Source organism: Dermacentor silvarum, chromosome 7, assembly GCF_013339745.2.
Source record: "Dermacentor silvarum isolate Dsil-2018 chromosome 7, BIME_Dsil_1.4, whole genome shotgun sequence".
Classification (NCBI taxonomy): domain Eukaryota; kingdom Metazoa; phylum Arthropoda; class Arachnida; order Ixodida; family Ixodidae; genus Dermacentor; species Dermacentor silvarum.
In genome coordinates, this window is record NC_051160.1 from 170,039,527 (window position 1) to 170,045,365 (window position 5,839).

Sequence of the window (5,839 nt, forward strand, 5' to 3'; positions counted from 1 at the left end):
CGCCGTGGCCGGGAATCGAGCTCGCGTCGTGGAGCTTAGCGACGCTACACGTATGCATTTGCCACTACCCTTACAAAAAATGAGTATTGAATCTCCGTTGTCGATTTGTTGAACTATCATTGATTCCATGGAAATTCTATGAAATTACAACACTCAATGAGCCAGCACAATGAGATTTCATTAAAAAATTCCATTGTGCATTGCTCAATAAGTTTTCTGTTGACGAATTTTCATGGATTTTTGATTGCATTTTCTCACTTAAGGCGGGCGATCCAATGAGGGAAGCCAGGCATCCTGGCTAACTGTTTGCTTTACGTTCGGATATGCGCTGCCATCGTAGGCCGAAGATTGCCATTCTTGAATTTTTGAGGTCACTCTCCCACCTCCCCCAATCTCCCCTCCCCCCGTCTTACCCATTGGCGGATCCAGAAAAGAGACCCTGCGACAAAACAGCGAAAACGTTGTCCGTGTTTACTTCTCTCCGCCCACGTGTAGCCTCGCGCTGTAAGCACATACTTCAGGATGACGCACCAACTTGCCCAAACTTACGTTTCCTGCTGTCCACGAACTAACCACTGAGCGCCTCTTTTGTTGCGCTAATACCCCTCATCATTTATTTACAATGGCTGGCGATAGCATGCCTAGCTTCATGCCTTGCTCAATGCGTGCAGAAGCAGACAGAATACTAACAGATGACTGGTTTTTGAACTTGTGTTTCGAACCCATCATACGTCGATGTATGGATCCCACTGGTGTCTACTAAAATGTCTATTACGTGGCATCGCAAGCTATCACGCGGATACAGAGCCAGTGGTTTGGCGACCTCGAGTAAATTTTCACTATTACTTTACGGCAAGACATGCAACAAAATGCAGTGCGATTCCCACCGACGGTTGGCAGAGGTCGTGCGACCAGCCACAATGATTATTATTATTATTATTATTATTATTATTATTATTATTATTATTATTATTATTATTATATTTATCGGCATCGAAAACCTTTGAAACAGGGCGGAGACATATGTCACCTAGCCTGCTTGGTTTATTCAAGGTTTACAACATCTGTAAATGGCGACTCGACTCATGGAGACTCATGTTCACAGCAGCAAGCGCGACCTGCCCAATCGCATCAACAAAACATTTCGCGATTGATGCCGTTCACGTCTGCTCGCGCCGTCATCGCCGCGTAACATAATCTTCAGCGCATTGGTTAACCAGCTTTGCCACTGCGTTCGCGCGACTGAGAAATCAAGCTCTTAGCGAATGAGCCAGAACAGTGGTGATTCGCGATCATTTGCGATCGGTTGCTTTGTGACCAAATTTATCAAAGTGTGGCCTTTGAGATCTGGTGCACTGAGGTGATCTCGAAGGCTTTGCCTAAGTGTTGTCCTCAACACTAAATGATTGTTTTAACGCAGCCAATAGTCATTTGCACAAGGAGGTATTTTATTTTATTACACTCTCTGTATAGCTGACGACATATAATAAAATACTGAAGTTTTTCGAAAAAAAAATGATGTTCGATGTTTTTACCAAACCTAGCGAAAACTAAAAAAGTTAACAAGCAACATTGGTATATCTTTTTTTTTGCGTTTGTTTTTGTCGCCATTTCTCATTTTTTTTCTTGGTCGACGTGTGCGCCACGTGTGTGTCGTGAGCTCTAAGCACGTGAGTGTGTGTTGTCATCTGCTGCTGCGCGATAAGGAACATTTTGTCAAGAGCGTACAAGACGAAAAGCGGGATGTAGCTATATACCGTCCGTGCATTGGCTGACGCGGAGGTATGCTACCGACTCGGCTGCGTGGACGCGGGCACGAAGAAAGGAGCGCCGACTGACCAACGATACTTTGACTGCGGTAAGCACTTGTCTCGTGTTGCGTGTATAACTGATTTCCTAGCTGAATGTATGTTTCACGCCTGGTTCACGGCGCCAGTGTCAAAGAATTTTGTGCGGGGCCGGTCCGGTGTGCGTGTGGCGTGTTGCATTTCGCCTTCCGCCGATGGAGCGCCAAGGTGTGGGCATGTCGTCCGTTTAAGCTGAGCATTTAGCAGCCAGGCCGATTTATCTGAACTGCAGTTTAAGCAAGTTTGTCGCAATCAGACCACCTAAATACTGAACTGCAACAAACCACTTAAACAGGGGCGCTTGTTTGTGTTCTCATGCTCGTCCCTACCCGTTGCGCTGCAAGGTCGCGGGTTCAGCTCCGGCCGCGGCAGCCGGATTTCGATTGGGCGAAATGCAGAAACGCTCGTTCTTAGATATAGGTGCTCTTTAAAGATTCCCAGGTGGTTAAATTTAATCCAGAGCTATACACTGCGGTGTGGCTTATAATGATATTATGGTTTTGGCTCGTAAAATCCCAGAATGTGATTGATGAACATAATGTATGACCCTGTTTTTTAAGTGGCACTATTACAGTGGGGCCCATGCCACATCCGTTTATGTAAACATCGAACTCGCTGTTCGTCTTTTTGTTGTATCGTTATAAAATAATCATGCAGAAATGTCGTGAACGATATCGCATCATGTCTAAAAAAACTGTCAGTTTGATCGTTCGCGAATGGAATGCTATCGTATTGTAAAAAAAGAAAATAAATGCTCACAGCGCATGGGATCGACGCCACCAGTTTCCCTCCCATCCTTGGATATCTTTTTCACGTTGTTAAACTATTTCTACGAAATTATTGTTCTATACTGTTAATAATTTGAAAACCAATATTTTACTCGTGGCGTATAATAGAAAAAACACGCTAGCCAGGTGTTACTATAAGTATATTCCTTCGCGCAAAAGAAAATGGAAAATAAGATCTGTGAAAGTATGCAAGCCAGAGAGAGAAAATATGCAAGTCGGAGGACTGACAAGAATTGCGACTTTTATGTACTCGGCGCAGAAAAGTGCCTTTAGCCGATGTTATATTGTCAGACATTTCTTTTGAAGTTCTTTAAATGTTCTGCGAAAAGCTGTCGGTAAAAGAAATTGGTTCTTGGTATTTCACTATATCTAAAACATATGCCGTGAACAATAAAAAGTTCAACTGATTCATTCAGTCACACAAAAACAGTGTTAACACAGTAGCTGGTACCAACATACACTTACTTAAATAAGCATCAAGTGCTTATTTACATCTTTTATACTTGAGGGCATTTTGTTGTGTAGCTTACACAATACTGCGTTTATACAATTCTTTAAATAGCGGCATCCACAGCATCTGGAGAAAAGGGTATGGCAGTTGCTGGTGCAAACTTGCGTGACACATCAGCAGCAGAAAACATTCTTATACCAACTGGTTAATGCTTTGTGTGAATGTAAAAAGAATGTTTAAGACTGTTACCTGCGTTCATGAATATTCTTACACACAGAATAAACAGTGGTAAGACAACAAGCCACAGTTGAACATGCCCTTCCTCGTAAAAAGTTCCTGTGCACGTGCTCCATAATACTGATGAGTGTGTAGGTGTTGAGGCCCTCTAGCAGCATTATGTAGGAATTCCATGACTATGGACAAGAAAAACAAAAACACTGCAACAATGTTGTTCCTGTTAGCCTTCGATCCATGCCAGCTTTTATAAGGAATATTGAATACTGTGGGATCTTAAAAAGAAGTTATGATGTGCTCATACTGCTGATTTTTACGTTCCTTTTGCTGCTAGAAAAAATAGCTATGGTAATTTTTTTTCATTCAAAACTATCTATGCAGCATGTGTGCCACTCAAGTGCAACAGTTCACGAGGCATCCCAGGCCCCGAAAGAAGTTGGAAGAAGATGCAAGCGCAGCATGCCAATGTTGTTGGTGAGAGCCTTGTAACATTGTCACATCATACATAAATTTTTAAAATGCTAATCTCGTAAAGCGGTTACTAGCACACAATGTTTGCAGAAATTCAAACAAGACAAAACTTGCAGAAGAAGAAGAAGGCTGGAAGAATGGTTAAACAAAAATATCACTAGGACCAACATTTTGGCAAGGGAATTGTCTTAAGTCAAGCCAGCACCTGATTTCTGCTCCCCCACTTCATTGGGGGAAGATGAGAATGATGCAGGCAGTGCATAGAGTAAGGTGAGGGAATTGTAAGTGTTCAAAGAAGAGGACAGAAAGAAAACAAGAAGGTGTAGGTTTCTTGTAATAGAGAACGTGTAGGGCTACTAGTGTTGCTTAATCCAAGTAGGGGTGACAAACCTAGAAGACAATTTGTGTGTATGCAAGTGTTTCCTTTGTTGGGCCTAGTTAAACGAGAACGAAGATATATGGTTTGGATATTGCAAAAGAAAGAGCAATAAAAAGAAAGAACTAGAATCTCAGGTGTATCCAGATATCTTTGATCAAGCCAAGAAGCATGAAATGAAAGCGAAAGGCACGAATGCACATCTTCTCGAAACCAGAGGGCATTAAAGTAGAGATAAAATAAATGATTGGTTGAGTTATGAATTCATCATAGCCCACCCGCTAGGACACACACACAGTCCTAGGTGTATTTGTGCTCTAGATGACTATGATGGCACATTTCAAAACATTGTTAGCTGTTTGCGACACGCTACCTTTTTTGTTGCTCTTTTTTTTAAAGACCTGCAAATCTTTTTTAATAGAAGATTCTCGGCTTCACTCAGCTCTCACATATAGCTTATTGCTATCACAAGGTGGCATTAACCCTACAAATGCTAAATGCTAGCCTCACCATTAGCAGGACCTTAGCAGCCATACGAAGATGAAGAGCCTCTTCACGTTTGTGTCACAGGCACATTATGCATGAAGTTCATTTAGTTCAGCAGGCTTCATGGACCTTATGAAGATTTGAGGTCTTTCACTTAGTCATAAAAAGAGCTATACTGGAAGTAGTGCATTGCAAACAGACGCAATATTTTCAAATATGCTTTGCAAGCCTTGTGTTGACATAGTGACCATATGTTAATTTTAAAGTTGTAATTTGTGATAAGCATTTAGGCAAGAACACAAAAATATTAGGTCTGTTCTCGTGCATGATAAGAACATCAAGCTAGTTTAATCTGCATAGAAATTCAGTTATTGCATATATGCACTTATTTCATAGTTCACAGCATAGAACTTCATTGACGATCCTGTGTCGCAGCAGAGACATCACTCTTGCCACATTTACCATGGCTCGTTATACTGTTCTTATACCTTAGGCAGAACAATTTCACCTGCATTAAACCACAAAAGCTTTAAGCACTAATATAACTTGCTTACTTTTATGGCTTTAAGCATAATCTTTCACTGCTATTGATGATGGTACATGTTGGTTATCTTACTGATTACATTTTTTTTTTCAGAATATGCCAGCACGAAGTTTCCAGGCGCAAGTGTTTCTTATATAAAAGAAAGCCTATTCTCTCCCCTCACAAGGGAAATAAAATCACTATATAAAAATGCCTTTTCATGTGCCTTTTTTTGTTTTCCTGTTGGCTGCAGTTAATATTCAGCCTCAGTGAGCCAAATCTTGCTACTTTAGACCTTAGTGAGATATATCCCAGTACAATGAAAATACAATGAAAATACATCTCGATCTAAATCCAATGAATATACAATAACGAACCAATGGAAAAACAACACAATAATACTACAACAGATTTCCAATGGATTCACGGTGGCCACTTTTCCATGACTACTCAACAAATCCCACAATTTTTTTGTTGATGGTGGCACGAAATATCAATGGAAAACCAATGGAATTCCAACAACATTTTTTGTAAGGGTAAGCTAACACGGCGGATGTCACTGTACGATTCAACAACGCGACACGTCTAAATAAACGGCCATGCGCTAAATATAGTCACATTACTATTGCGTTTTTATCGAGCGGCCGTGATATCGCACGCGAA

General features: G+C 41.2%; 1 long non-coding RNA gene across 1 annotated transcript; it reads left to right on the forward strand.

The window, feature by feature from the left end:
* The first annotated feature begins 1,750 nt into the window (after positions 1 to 1,750).
* Positions 1,751 to 5,439, forward strand: LOC119457411 (uncharacterized). Its single transcript, XR_005193247.2, has 3 exons — positions 1,751 to 1,858; positions 3,702 to 3,794; positions 5,291 to 5,439. It is a non-coding gene; the product is annotated as an uncharacterized LOC119457411 (long non-coding RNA).
* Positions 5,440 to 5,839: the final 400 nt, after the last annotated feature.